The sequence below is a fragment of the Tyto alba genome, unplaced genomic scaffold (genome assembly GCF_018691265.1).
Source record: "Tyto alba isolate M040663 unplaced genomic scaffold, T.alba_DEE_v4.0 Super-Scaffold_15, whole genome shotgun sequence".
Lineage (NCBI taxonomy): Eukaryota > Metazoa > Chordata > Aves > Strigiformes > Tytonidae > Tyto > Tyto alba.
In genome coordinates this window covers 4,969,222-4,984,417 of record NW_024881277.1, presented here as the reverse complement: position 1 = coordinate 4,984,417, position 15,196 = coordinate 4,969,222, and the positions used below count along the sequence as shown (strand labels likewise).

General features: G+C 50.1%; 1 pseudogene; it reads right to left on the bottom strand.

Moving 5' to 3' along the window:
- Nucleotides 1-700: 700 nt before the first annotated feature.
- Nucleotides 701-1,636, bottom strand: LOC122153142 (annotated as a pseudogene).
- Between the last annotated feature and the right edge of the window lie 13,560 nt (nucleotides 1,637-15,196).

The window sequence follows — 15,196 nt, the reverse complement described above, 5'->3', positions numbered from 1 at the left end:
GAGGACACTGCTGTGTGCCCCCACCCTGCACATTCACACATTTCCAGTCTTCACTGGTGGTTTCTCTTCTGGGCAATTTCCTGGGTATGCTCTTGAGAGCAACTCTGGAAGAAGACCTAAACCTTCCTGCATTGCCCTGAGAAGATCCCCTTGTCTGATGGAAACACTGTCCTGAAGGCCAGCTCTGTCACAGAAGTGCCCACTGCCTGTCCCTGCCTGTGGTCACAGAACTGCCACATCGTGGGACTGTGACCACGGCACAGAAGCACTCAGATCATAGACCAATAGAAGGGCTCAGGAGCAGAAAGGGGAAGTTTAAAACCAGCAGGTTAGGAAAGATAAAGTGCATTTGTTTCCTGGAAGCACTGCTCTGCCAAGATGTTTTTCCCCTCCACCTCTGCACACAAGCACTGACCCAGTAGATCCAGAGAACAGCTTCGAGGAAGGATCTCAGAGAAATATATTGCTGCAGTATCCTTTATTTTGTTTAAACACAAAGAGATCATGGGTCCTCATTTACAAAGTCTCTCAGTCACACAAATCTTGATAGATGCCAAATTATAAAAGCGACAAATAATCACACCTCTTTGTAGAGAATATTATGTAAAGTAAAACAAACAAACAAAAAAAAATCAACTCCCAAAACCCCAACAGAACCTACATACTGTGCCCTCCTTTTAATGAGTTACATTTCAAGTTATTCACAAAATACATGTAATTTATTGTTTCAGAAATTCATGCTGTTATCAGTTCACTCAGGGCATCTTTGATCTCCTGGTTCCTCATGCTGTAGATGAGGGGGTTCACTGCTGGAGGCAACACCGAGTACAGAAATGACACCGCCAGGTCCAGGGATGGGGAGGAGATGGAGGGGGGCTTCAGGTAGGCAAAGATGGCAGTGCTGACAAACAGGGAGAGCACGGCCAGGTGAGGGAGGCACGTGGAAAAGGCTTTGTGCCGTCCCTGCTCAGAGGGGATCCTCAGCACGGCCCTGAAGATCTGCACATAGGAAAAAAGAATGAAAACAAAACACCCAAATGCTAAACAGGCACTAAGCCACAAGAAGCCAACTTCCCTGAGGTAGGAATCTGAGCAGGAGAGCTTGAGGATCTGGGGGATTTCACAGAAGAACTGGTCCACAAGCATTACCTCCGCAGAGTGGTAGGGAAAATGTGTTGGCAGTGTGCAGGAGAGAATTGAGCAGCCCAGTGCCCCAGGCAGCTGCTGCCATGTGGACACAAGCTCGGCTGCCCAGGAGGGTCCCGTAGTGCAGGGGTTGGCAGATGGCAACGTAGCGGTCATAGGCCATGATGGTGAGAAGAGAAAACTCTGCTGTAGCAAAGAAAAAGAAAAAAAACACCTGTGCGGCACATCCTGGGTAGGAAATGTCCCTGGTGTCCCAGAGGGCATTGGCCATGGCTTTGGGGAGAGTGGTGGAGATGGAGCCCAGGTCGAGGAGGGAGAGGTTGAGGAGGAAGAAGTACATGGGGGTGTGGAGGTGGTGGTCGCAGGTGATGGCGGTGATGATGAGGCCGTTTCCCAGGAGGGCAGCCAGGTAGATGCCCAGGAAGAGCCAGAAGTGCAGGAGCTGCAGCTCCCGTCTGTCTGCAAATGCCAGGAGGAGGAACTGGGTGATGGAGCTGCTGTTGAAAAATTGCTTCCACTGGTCATTGGGCACTGTCCATGGAGGAAAAGACATTGAAATGTTAGTGTAGACTTCTCTGAGATAAAACCTACTTCATATCTCTCAGTGACTGCCTCTCCCTTTTAACCAAGTCCTCCAGTTCTGCTATGATCTCTGGAGGAGTCAGTCCTGCCAGACAGCCATAGATAAATCGGAACATGTGTGATCACAGATTAAATCCACTCATGTTCAGCGTTTTTGCTCCCAATTCACCTTACTGCAAGGCATAGCTGTGGGGATATTGCATTTTTTAAACCGTTTTTGTTGCACCACTACACATGAGGAGTGGTTTTAAGGCAGAAATTTATGGCATTTCTGCTGAACTCCTACTGAAACATTGTATGTTTTGAGAGACCAAGGGGCTGTCCTGAAATTCAGAGTGAGGAGAGTTGCTCTGTCCATCAGCCCTGGTCTCATCTGCCCTTTGCTGGCACCGTTTTGAGCTGGATGATGGAAACAGGGCACTGCTGGGACCTAGAGGAATCCAGTTTCCAAGCACAGCTCTCCAAAGCCCTCAGCCCCTCTCATCACACCTGAGGAGGATCTCAGCTCTCCCCTCCCAGCCAGGGACACAGAGGGCTCATTGCAGCTGCCTGTGTGCAGACACCCAGCAGCATTTCCATGGCCTTAACACTGAGGTGTTTCCTCCCTGGGGCTGCTGGATAACACAGAGATGTCCTGGGAAAGCTGTTCCCACCTGGATAGAAACCTGCAGCCCAGCACGAGCCCATCACAGGAAGAGTTAAGTGTCCTAAAATGGAGGTGTCCTGAAGAGAAAATTAGGTCCTTTGTTTTACCCACAGATTATGAGGAAACTTTACTCCTATGGACACATCTGCACAGCAGGACCCACAGGGTTGGGCTCAAAACTGCAGCTTAACCCCACCACCCCCCATCCCAGCAAGTCCAGGGATGACAGTAAGGGGAGCAGATACAGGAGGGGGAAAATGGAGAAATACCACACTGCTTGTGTTCTTGGAGGCAGAAAGGGACAGGCAGTTGGGTATTGGGTAGTTTCCTCCTCTTCAAGGGTGAGGCCGCTGGGAAGGTGCCCCATGACCGTGAGGGCAGAGGCTGTGTTGGACAGGGGGGAGATCAGGGGGCTGCTCCATGGAAGGCATCTGCACTGCAGGGAATGGCAGGGAGGTGCCCGAATCCCCCCTCCCACAGCGTTCCTGGCAGCAACTCCCTCTCCCTTCATGCCCATATCTCTGGTTCCTGCAGCTGTCCCTGCCTGGAGCCGCTTCTCTGTCCCCTTATCTCCTCCCTGTCAGTGCTGCCAGCCCCCATCCCACCCGCCCTGTGATCAGCTCTGCCCTGCGGACCCCTCCTGGCAGCAGGACACTGCCCAGGGGCAGCATCTCTAGGTGCAGGGGCTCAGGAGCAACTGAGAATGCTAAAGACAACTGAGATCTGAGTTATTCCACTAGAGTGGAGAAAAAAATCTAGCAATGCCCACCCAGCCAACCAAAAAAAGAAATCTCAAAGAAAAGGTCTTTGCATTTCAAGTAAAAGCAGCCTTGATATCCTTCTGCAGAAGGAACCTCTGCAAAAGTCCTCAGAGTGATCTGGAGCTGTGAGCATCCCTGATCCACGCAGCAGCAGCCTCTGGAGAGCAGAAGGAGCCTGCCCTGGCGGGGGTCTCTCCTTCCCCCCACAGCTTCTCCCCACAGCGCCGTGGGGAGCTCCCCGGGCAGGCTGAGTGCTGACCCTGGCAGGCGGCAGAGTCCCTGCCCCAGCACACAGCCCCCTGGGGTGCAGGGACCCTGCTGGGAAGGACAGCCCTGGGCACCCCTGCCTGCACACCCGGCTGCACACCCCTGCAGCCGGCCCCGCCAGAAGGCAGCCCTCATGCCCTGGCCCTCGCAGGGGGCACCAGGGAAGCCCTGCTTGGGAGCACCTCCTCCTCCTCCTCCTCCTCCTCTAGGCAGGAGGCAGATTCCTGGCGGCTCTGCCGCCTTCCCCAGATCCCTCCCCGAGCTGCAGCTGCATTGCCCTGCACCCCCAGACTTACTGTGGCCAGGGCCCTGACGCTTTCTCCTCCTCGGAGCTCTCAGCAGCCTCCCAGCCCAGGCTGCCTTGAAGCTGTGTGTGCCTCGCTGCTCTGCCCTGGGTGCCTGCAGGCAGTGCCCTCAGCCCTGCTGCGCTTTGCAGAGGAGCTGCTCCTGGGCAGAGCTGTCTCTCTGCAGCGCTGCCCACTTGCCAGGAGCTCCCTCCGGCCCAGGAGCCCGGCCCAGCTCAGCACCACAGCAACAGCCCAAGGCAGTTTAATGACCCCTCAGGAGGGTTTGGTGCCAACTCCATGAACCTCAGGCACTGAGAGGTAGTTGATGAAACCTCTCAAGCAGTCAGTATCAGATACAAACTCCAAAGTTTCCTGCACTGTTAATGGCTCCCACTGAGGACTGCTATTGACAAAAGCTCCCCAGGGGCTGGTTAGAGCAGAAAACTGGAGAAAATTATGACCGGTAGACAAATGCCATTGACAGGAAGAGATTCTGTGTGAACATGGATGTGTTATGTTAAGAGAAAGGGCAAACTGCTCACCTCCAGCCCCTGGGATGGGAGATCCTGTCCCTCTCACATTGCTCAGGACTCTTCCTGGGGTAGTATTCTATGGGGATGAGCAATAACAAGAGCATGACTACTGTACAATACCTCCCAAGCTCCCAGGGTGGGAAGGGCTGGCAATGAGACTCGACTGCTGCACGGATCAGGTGGGATGTCAGCAGAGAGGAGGTGTCTGAAGAAGGCCTCATCTACTTCCTCTTCCTGATCAGGAGATCTGTAGCAGACATCCACCCACCGCAGTGGTGCCCATGATGTTCTCCCCTCTCCTGTTGACCCCTCAGCTCCCAGATGACTCATTGTCCATCCCCAGGCAGAGCTAAATGCGTTCCTGCAGCTCCCTCCCAAAGGGCTGCTTCCCCTCTGGGTCCAGACCCACGGCTTTATCAGTATGAGACCCCCAAGAAGCCACAGTTCCTCCAGGAGGGGTATTGGCAGTGCCCTGCAACTCCTCGTACTGTTCTCTTGTGAGAGACGCCCCAGTCAAGATGAACCAGCTGCATGCAAGCATTAAAAGCAATACACTGTGGTGCAAGCCATGCAGGCGGGTTTGGAGCGCATTGAGAACATCTGCCTGATAAGGGTGACTGAGAAACCCGTGAGGTGAAGTGCCCTGTGGGACTTCATCTTTACAAAGAAGAGCTGGCCAGGGATGTAACAGTCAGGGATGAGAAGGTAAAGTTGAGGCTCCTGGAAAAAGGGAACCCTTAGATTTTTCCTCTTGTTTCCTCTCCTGTTTTGCTTTTTAATTCTTATTTTTCCCTCTGACAGCGAGAATGTTTTATCAAAGTGGTTTTCAGCAACGAAGCTGTCACTGACTGAGGAGGAATCTGTTTATAATTTTTCTGTTCTACCTGGCAAAGGTCAACCGTGGATGGAAAGACAGTCTTAAAAAACAGAACACTTTTAAACTCAGCATGTTTTTCTTTTCTCTGTTGGGCTTTGGTTTTCCTTGAAAACCAAACCCTTCCCAGGAAATAAAACTTCCCTCTTCTCTAACTCTCCTGCTTGCCTTTACTTCCCACACACCTCTGTGTTTGTCACCATCTTCATGCCAGCCTTCTCCCTGTTTCTGACCTAATCAAAAAGCTAAAGCCACTTCGCTGACGTGTTTTCCCTTTCACTACAATACATTTTTGATCAGCCTAAAATACATGTTTAAATAAACTACAGTAAAAACAAGTGAGAAATCCCTATTTTTTCTGCATTGACTGTGAAGTGACTCTTGGGGAAAGAGCTCAAATACAGGATCTTACATACAGTTTACAGTGGATTCCTACTCTAACCCCCATACTAAGTTTGCTCTTAGTGCATAAAATGATGCCTTCTTGCGCTAGGCTAATTCTCCTCTTGTTTCTTTTGTTCTCCTTTCAATCTCTGTATGAATGTCTTATCCTTCTACACTCTTTTGCTCTGTCTCATCTTCTTTTAACCTCCTGAATCTGTTTCCCACAGTGACCATCTGCCCTCACTCATTGCAGCTCGGATGCTGAGATGTTGAACCATGCGACCTGTCACAGAGTTCCTTCTCTTTGGCTACTCCTCCCTCTACCATCAGGAACACCTAATGGCAATTACTCTCCTGGCTTTGTGCCTGGTGATCTTAGGGGGAAACTTGCTGATTGTTCCCCTCGTCCTCGCTGAAAGAGACCTCTACGGGCCCAGGTACCTTTTCCTCTGTAACCTCTCCTGTCTGAAGATCTTCATCACGACATCCATCGTATCCAAAGCCAGAGGAAACTTGCTGATGGGCAGCAAAGCCACTTCCTACTGAAACAGAAAAGGCCCAAACAATCGGCCTCAAACCAAAGTTGACTTCTGAGTGAATTCCCTGACCAGCAATCAGCATCTTATCAGCAGAATGAAGCAATCAGCATCTTATCAGCAGACTGAAGCAACCAACATCTTATCAGCATGAAAATGCAACCCTGGGAACAATCCCTGGGAACTATAAGTAAACAATAGGAAGTAACTATAAATCCCAAATGTAGAGAAAAACAGAAATTCCTCAGACATGCCCGGATCCTGGCCAGATCCGGACATGCCTGAGTGAGGCATGTCAATCTACCAGATATCTCCTGTGCGTTTTGTATAGACTTGTTTGTTAAACTGTATAAAACCCGGGCCCTCTCACAGCACAGACGCAGACCTCCCCTACGAGCGGACGCCCTGCGTGGGACTTCCCAGCTGCCGGGAAAGGCTCTGCGACCCTTCGCTGGGACGGGGCTCCCCAGCTGATGCACGGGTCGGGGTGATGGTAAAGTAGGAGGGCAATTGGTGATGGATCTTTCTTAATCACTATAGCTAGCTTTATGTAGTAATGACTAGGTGCATTACCTTGCTTATTCTTTCTGCTGCTTTAAACGAAAGTAAAATGGGCCTATTTCTTTAGCTTGGTGTCTGTGTCCTTTGTGTTAACCCCGTCAATTGGCAAAACAAATTTGGCGTCACGGACAGGATAAGAACAAAATGTAATTTTTTTAATCTAAATGTAATGAATCAGCTCCATCTGAAATTCCTGGATGGGATGACCTTCCCTATAGTTCACTGGCACTTGAGTGGGCTAAGGTCGGAGGACCATGTGAACAGTGGGAAAGTCGGCTAAAAGAAGCTGAACCACTGGACGTATTAAAATATATCCAAAAATTATCTATCGAAAAAGGAAAAGAAATTGTGTGTTCAGGAAGACGGGGATGGGTTTTGTTAACAGCATATCGGAAACAGCACCGACAGAAAGAAAAACTGCTGTTAGAGCGCTCCCACATGGAGCGACAGATGTGTGATTGGCAGAATCAAATTGTAATGGTACAGTGTCAAAACAAGGTGCTTGCCGGTGAGTTGGATCCTTATCAGACTGTAGCTGAAAGAGCTGCAGTAAGGGTTGCACAATATAAGAAAAGAAGGGGATGAGTAAATCATAGGAACGTGCATGCTGTGATTGCAGAAGCAGGGGTACAGTGGGATCCTGACAGATGGGATGGAGATATTTGGGATTCTACGGTTTCTGATGAGGCTGGTTCCTCAGATGTACCTGTGGATGTAAAACCAGTGTGGAGATGGAAAATAGAATTGGATACTAATGGGCAACAAGTAAGGAAGGATGTGATTGAAGATTCTATTCAGCATGAAATAAATGATATAATTGAAAGATTTAAGCAGAGACTGGGGGAACCCCTGCTCTCTTGGATGGTGCCTTTGCATGATCAGGGAGCAGCAGGGGTAACCCTAGATCCAGGGGATTCTAGGAAGTTTTTAGTTTTGAGTTCTGACTCCTTTGTGCAAGAAGCATTCTGAAATAATGCTCAGGATACAAATTTGTTAACCTTGGCCGCCCGGGGATGTACTAATAAATACCCCACGGAGAATGATTGGCCAGGTGGGGAACTTCCCTGGTGTACTTTGCGAGATTGTATACAGCGGGTGGAGGAGGAAGGGATGAAATTGGCAATCTTTATAGGAGACCCTGACAGGATGGTGCAAGCTGCCTGGTCAGTCACTCATATGAATCGATTGTTTAAAACTGCCCCGCCAGCATATAAAAATGTAACAATGACTCTCTTAATTAATGAGACAGGAAATCCCATTGATGAGATAATTGAAAAAACACAGCAGCTAGGTGATCTTGGAGAATGGGGCCCCCGAGGAAGTGCAGGAAACCGAGATACTCGGGACAGCCCTAAAGGAAGTGAGAACAGAGTTTCTCGGAAGGAAATATTTACAGCTTTATTGAAGGATGGCCTATCTCGTGAAAAGATTGATGGTGTTCCAACTAACAAGCTGTGGTGAATATACAAACAAAGAGGGCTGAATAAGGAGATTCAAAGTTAGTCCCTTCAAAATGTCTATTCCGATTATGTATTCAGGAATGGGGACAATCATGACTGAATACAGTCATTTTGGGAGGCTTCCTATTTTCATTTCAATTTCAGTTTGTACAGCTTTACTTTGTTTCCCTCCCAGACCTGTAATAGTTACAGATTGTCCTTTAAATTTCTTTGGATTCCCATATATCAAGGAGGCCTCCGCTCCTGTGTCAATTAAGGCTTTTACTGTTTGTGAGGACTGGTTTTTCCAAAATACTTGGAGCTCCGCATGGGGCCGTCGGTCCTTCCGTGCCCATTGCACTGGATCTTGGCCATAATTTCATTCCTGTTTACTACGCTGGACAATTTCCCTAGTCTCCTTCCATGGGTATAAATCAGAATACGGCTCCCAATCCCCCCTTTCCCCTGGAACAACTGATCTGCCCGCGGAGGGCCCACCGTGTGCAGATGGGAAGTCCTGTTGAAGCTCAGGAGGAGGTGCTGTAGGCTGAGTTACCCCTGGATTCTTAGTTTCAGAACTCCACTCTCCTGCTAGGCTAAACTGTCCACCCAACCCTTCCAAAATGGGGGTTTGGAGGGGATCAGGGATCAGCCAAAATATAATTGGGGGTGGTTGGCAGGAAACACTGTAGCACCCCACAAATGGGGGCTTGTGGTTCAAAAAACACAAAACCCCCCTCAAATTATTTGGGGGGCAGTGTCAGGGGACCCTGTGGCCCCTCCCAAAATGAGGATTCAGGGGTCTCAGGGCCCCCCAGATTGCTCATCCATGTCAAAGAGCTTCCTCTCCTCTGCCACTGTGGGATCATTTTTGGAGGACAACGGCCACATTGGACAGGAGCAAGACTTTGGCTACATCACAAAAGGGACGTGAAAAGAGGAAGGAGAACTGAGAGAGCTCTACAGCTGGTGAATGATGAGAACATCTTGACCTTCATCAGCCAGAAGCCTTGGGAGTAATGAACAGGCATGTAGAAAAACAAGATAAGGATGCTGAGCTTTTTCTGAAGAAAACATGCCAGGCTATGTTTGATGGGAAACCTCTGGTCATTTCTTAAACAGTGGAAAGTTTTCTACCTTGCGCTAAAAGTGTATAGAACATTGTGTTTGTGCTTGTAAGATTAATTAACCAATAGGCTTTAGGATACCAGTAACTAACTTGTAACCAATGAATTGTCTGGTGTATAATGGACAGAGGGTAGTGACCAATCAAACGTTAGTCTTGGGCGTGTGAACAGTGTGTGAGGAATGCATGTAACCAATCCAGCCTTCTGTTTATGTGTGATCAGTTGCTAGGCAGACATATAAGCGCACATGTATCAGCAATAAACGATTTTGATTTCTGACTGTTATAGAGTTGCCGGAGTCTGTGATTCTCCTCATGCCACCATGCCTGGGAGGTGGGGTCATGAGTGACATCATAAGGCAGGGGAGCCACCCCCTCAGGGATGTCATAACCCACCAGTGACATCACAACCCAGGGTTGGGGAATCCCCATCAGAACTAAGTGAGACTCTGATACTACAATTCCATTGTGGATCCCCACCTCAACCCCATGAGCTCCCCTGTGATGTCATAAGACCACTCCCACCACACAGGGGTCCACTATGATGTCACAACACTGGTAGGGAGCCCCAAGAGCTTGCTATGACATCACAATCCTGATGCAGAACACCAAAGGTCCTTTATGATGTCACAGCCCTGGTGGGGAACCCCAAGGGTCCTCTATGATGTCACAATTGTGGCTGGAAACACCAGAGGGTCCTCTGTGACATCACAAACATGGTAGGGGAACCCCAAAGGTACACTATGATATCAGAACTCCGGTGAGCAAACCCAATGAGTTTTCTGTGACATCACAACCATCAGAGAAAACCCCACCCCACGTGGCTGCCTGATGACATCACAACCCAGCAGGGCACCCCCACCCTACGTGGGTTTCCTGTGATGCCAGCACCCTGGTGGGGACAGCACCACACCCCACGTGGTCCTCAGTGATGTCACAGCCCCACAGGGAACCCCCATCTCACAGAGTTGCCCGTGATGTCACTGCCCAGGCAGGGACCCCCCCCACTCCAGTGATGTCACAAACCAACGGGGAACCACTCCCACCTTGAAGGATTCGCTATGTGAGAAGTAACGGTAGAATTTTGCTTTCGCTAACAATAATGAAATAATTACTTTTATTGAGTTAGGCTAAAACTGTCATTAAATTAGTGTTGCTAAAAATTATACCAGTTGAGCACGCCTTTTTTGATCACAGGTCAGGCATAGGGTTGGGCATTGTGGGGAGTTGGGCAAGCAGGAGGATGGGGGGTGTGTCTGTGGTTAGGTATCATGTAAAGAGGAATGGAAGCCAGCAGAAAAGGGTTAAGCGAAGAACTCCTGATGAAGAGGAACCTGGACTTCACACCCTCCACCAACCCCCCCCACTCAGAGGACCACCGAGACCAACTGGAAATGCCAAAGAAGAGGCTGGGGGGGGGTGGGAGGGTGGGAAGGAAAGCGAGTGGACTTGTTGCTTGGCTTGGTTGTATTGCATTGTTCTTTGTTTGATTTCATGTTTAAACTGAATGGTTACATATAACACTGTGGATGCCTCCCCCGCTCAGCAGCTGCCTGTTTTGTGATAAGAAGTACTGAAGCAGTGGAAAAGTACAGAGAGAGAGAGACAGCCTCGGAGAAACCAAGGAAAAGGAACTGCGCGGGTGCAAAAAGGAGGACTGGAACTATAAAAAGAAGCCCCTGCTGGGGCAGGTTGCGCCATTGCGCCCAGCGCTGTGTTCTTTGCTCCACTGACTCTGTCCCCAATAAAACATATTTTGAAATATACGTAGGCTTGTTTCTCACAACTGGGGGCTCACCCGGGATACAGAATTCATCACCCCCAGCCTCTCTCACTGGCCACTTCCAGCACTGGCTTCTCACCCAGGTTTATGGGTGAATGTTGCTGCTAAACCATCTCCATCCTCCTGCAGTTCTCAGTGCCTGTATGGGGGGACCAGCCAGCCCTGCCCAGCCTCTCTCCTGGTGCAGACCCTGGCAGACTGAAGAGAAGGGCGGTCTGTGAATCCCCCACATAGGACACAGCTGGGGTATGGAAAGGGTTGGATAATGGGGGAGTCTGCAAAATGTACGTTATGAGGTTATGTCCTGCCAGGGCTATGGGGGGGACGATGAACTGATTGATCTCACTGGCAACGTAATAGGGGGAACTTCAGAAACACCTGAATACACCAACAAGCCCATGACTCTTTCATTCCCTCTTCAAAAATATAGACTTATATATCCATTTCTAAAACACATTTCCTATTTATATTTTGAATGGAGAAATTCTTTCCAAGACATATTTCTATTAAGACATTTAATGTCTCCATTGCATCTAAATAGAGCTGAGAGCAATGGAGGTTGAAGAGGTTACATAGAGCCCACTAGTGTTTCCTTGCTATCAAACAAAGGAAGCATTTGTAGCATTTCCCTCATATGTCCCTGGGGTTTGAGCTGGCCAAATCTGTATGGGGTGGACAATGAGTTCAATGTACTCAGGGTTGTCAGGAAAGGCAGGCCTTGCCACAACAGTGGTCAAACTTTCCAGCAGTTCAGAAGTTGCAGCCTGATTTGAGAACTAGTTTAGCAATGCTTCCTCCCTGCAGTGCCTGGGGAGAGCTGAGCTGTGCCTGGATCCTTGAAGGAACTGTTGGTGCTATAATCTCCATGTCACAGTGCAGAGCAGGGAGAATTTTTTTTTTTCTTTTTTTCCTGCTGATGCATCACTGAATCAGCAAAGGGCAAGGGCAGAGCAGGGCATTAGATCTGAGTCAGGATTTGCAGAGAGATCACAGAAGGGAAGATGTGGTGGGGTAGAGGCAGAGAGTAACACCCCAGGTCTTTGTTCCCAGGCACCATCAGCACAGAGGTCAACCCTTCATGCTGAGCATTGCAGGTGGGTGCTGGATGTCCCGAGTCAGGGAACTGCTGATTTTGCTGTGGGTATTTGTGCAGCGAAAGTGTGTGAGTGAGAGCTGAGTCTCAGCCCTGTCTTGTGCTGCACATGTCCCCAGCCCAGCTCCCTCCTTCCCCAGATCCCCTGAGACCCAGTAACTTCCAGCAGAGATGCTGGGGAGGGGCTGGTGGTGCTGAGTTCCAGCTGGGCTGGGCTGTGTTGGAGCCAGCCCTGGCACTCACCCACCTCAGCTGGGATGGGGGAAAAGTCAGTGCAGGGTCTTTGGGTCGAGATCACCTGAGCCCTTCTCCTCCCACAAGGCTCTGTCCTTTCTCAGCTTTCTCCTTTTTCTCTCCCTTCCTCACCATTCCACAAGCTCAGACCCTCAGCTTTCTGACATGGACTCTCACTCATCCAGTGGGGAGGGCTGGGGGCTTTACTCATCCTCGTCAGCTCTGCTAAAGATGTTTGTTCTCCTCTCTTCTAGAAGCCAAACATTCTCTGCTGGGAGTTGGGTTTGACAACACTGAGAGCACCATGTATTTCAAGGAGCACAGCTGGTGAGGCTGCTTCTCAGGCAGGCACTTTCCCTGGCTGTGCCCTCAGGCATGTCCCAGGCATCGCCCATGGCCCTGAGCCTGCTACTCTCCCACCTCAGCCCCAGGCACCCCCGGGACACCCCTCCCAGTGCCCAGCAGTGCTGAGCAGGGAGCCCTGCGAGCACAGCTGGCTGTGCCAGGTCCTGCTGCTGGGCTGGATGTGCAGGGGGGCAGCCCCAAAGCCCTGGGGACCCTGTGCCGAGGAGGTGAGCATGGGGAGTGAGTGGTCCTCACTGGCATTTTCCTTCCTGCCTGCACAAAGTCTCTCATGAGACTTCTGGTTGATACACAGTTATAATTTTCTTTAATTTCCTTTTTTCTCTTTGTTTCTCACCTTTTCTTTTACTGTCTCACACACAGTGTGGGCTCAAGCATCCTCTGTCATGATCTCATTGAACACTCCCTTTGTCTGAGCTGGAAGCTCCTGGCCTTCTCCTGGTCAATGCAAGAAATTGGCCTGCTCAGGGCAGGAATGCTCTCCTCAGAAGGGCAGCATTTCTGAGAGCTGAGACCACTCACCCAGAGCTGTGTTCAGCCTTCTCCCAGTTGGAGAAAAGACATCTGCCTTGATCTTTTCACAGAAACAATTTATTTCAAAACATGGCACTGGTTTTCCTTGGAAGAGCACAGAGGATCTCAGTTCTAAACAGCTATTCTGGTCATGTTGAGAAACCCTTGAGCACAGGAAAGCAGGATGTCAAAATGTGAGCAAATGCACATGATGTTTGCAATCCATCGTGAGGAAGAGGCAGCTCCATGGGGCAAGTCAGCCCTGTGGTCAGAGGGAGTGCTCTTGGGACAAGTGGGTCTGTTGTCTTGAAGAACCCAGGTCCCTTAAATTAGTTTAAGGAGAGAGAAAAATAGACTATGAACAAAGGAAAATAGTTGAGATTTTTTTTTTTTTTTTTTTTTTTTTTTTTGGTAACCTTTTTAATCAGTAATGTCCATCACAGTTCTTCTACTTAGTGTGGAAATGCAGGTGTTTTGTCACAGGCCTCCTTCCTGGCAAGTGGGGGAAGAAAGAGAATCAAAGCTGTATGGGAAAATGGGAAGAGGAGAATCAGATATCACCCACGAAGTTCCTGCTGAGGGCAATGGGGAATGTGCCCTCACTGCAGACTCCCCTCTTCCTTCTATCACCCATCATGACTTTGATTGGGCACATCCTCATCGTTGTTTTGGTGCTGTCAGAGCAGCATGTGCACACCCCCACGTACTTCTTCTGGGGCAATCTGCCCTTCTTGGAGACCTGCTACAGCTCCACCCTCCTGCCCCGGCTGCTGGCCAGCTTGCTGACTGGGGACGGGACCATTTCTGCTCACAGCTGTATGGCTCAGCTCCACTGCTCTGGCTGCTTTGCAACTGCCGAGTGTTACCTGCGGGCCATGATGGCCTATGATTGGGATCTGGGCACGTGCCAGCCCCTGCTCTATGCAGGCTTCATGACCTGGAAGGTCTGCCTTCAGCTGGTGGTTGCACCTTGGCTATGTTGGTGTGTGCAACAGTCCCAGTCTTCTTATCCCAGCTGAAGTTCTGTGGCCTCAGGGCAACTGGCCACTTGTTCTGTGACCTCTCTGCTGGAGATTGCCTGCAGTGGCACCAGCATGTTCACACTCACATCCTTCATCCTGTCTTTCCTGAGCGTTGTCTTCCCCTTCCTGTTTGCTTTTGTGACCCATGTGTGCATCATAGCTGCCATCCTGAGGATGCCATCCAGCATGGCCAGCAGAAGGCCTTCTCCTCCTGCTCCTCTCCCCTCATTGTCATCTCTCTTCTCTCCTGCACCCTCCTCACTGTCTACCTGCTGCCCAGAACAGCCCCGCTGAGGCAGCTCAACAAAGTGCTCTCCCTCTTCTGCCACTGTCCTCACGCCCCTGGTCAATCCCCTTGTCTACAGCCTGTGGAACAGGGAGGTCAGGGAGGACCTGAGGAAAGCTCTCAGGAAAGACAAGGCCTGCACCCAGGGTGCACAATAATGTTCCACCTGCAGGGATGAATGCTTTGTGCTTCTGTTTTATCTCAGTAGGGAGGCCTTGGGCAGGCCTATGGTGTCCAATGCCGCAAACATTGTTTTAGGAGGGCGTGATATTGAGCACGTCTGTGGGATGGGAAAGGTCGAGACATTTCCTTTTAGAGAGTTCATAGAATCAGAATCAGAATGGTTTGGGTTCGAGGGGACCTTTAGAAGTCACCTGGTCCAATCCCCCTGCAATAAGCAGGGACATCGTCAGCTAGAGCTGGTTAATCAGAGCCCTGTCCAACCTGACCTCGAATTATTCCAGGCATGGGGCATCTATCATCATTCTGGACAATGTGTTCCAGGGTTTCACCAATCTCATTGTAAAAACTTTCTTCCTTATATCTAGTCTGAATCTACTCTCTTTTAGTTCAATACACCTACACACAGGGCTGTTCAGAGACACGAGTCCTTCCCTTGCACACGCAGAGGCAGTGCACTGCAGGAGCCATAGTGTCTCTCTGAACTCCTGCTGCCACCCCCAGAGGCTGGGAGGCACCTGAGCCCTGCGGTGCTCACCCTGCTCTGCACCCGTGGGAGATGCCCCGAGGCATGAGGAAT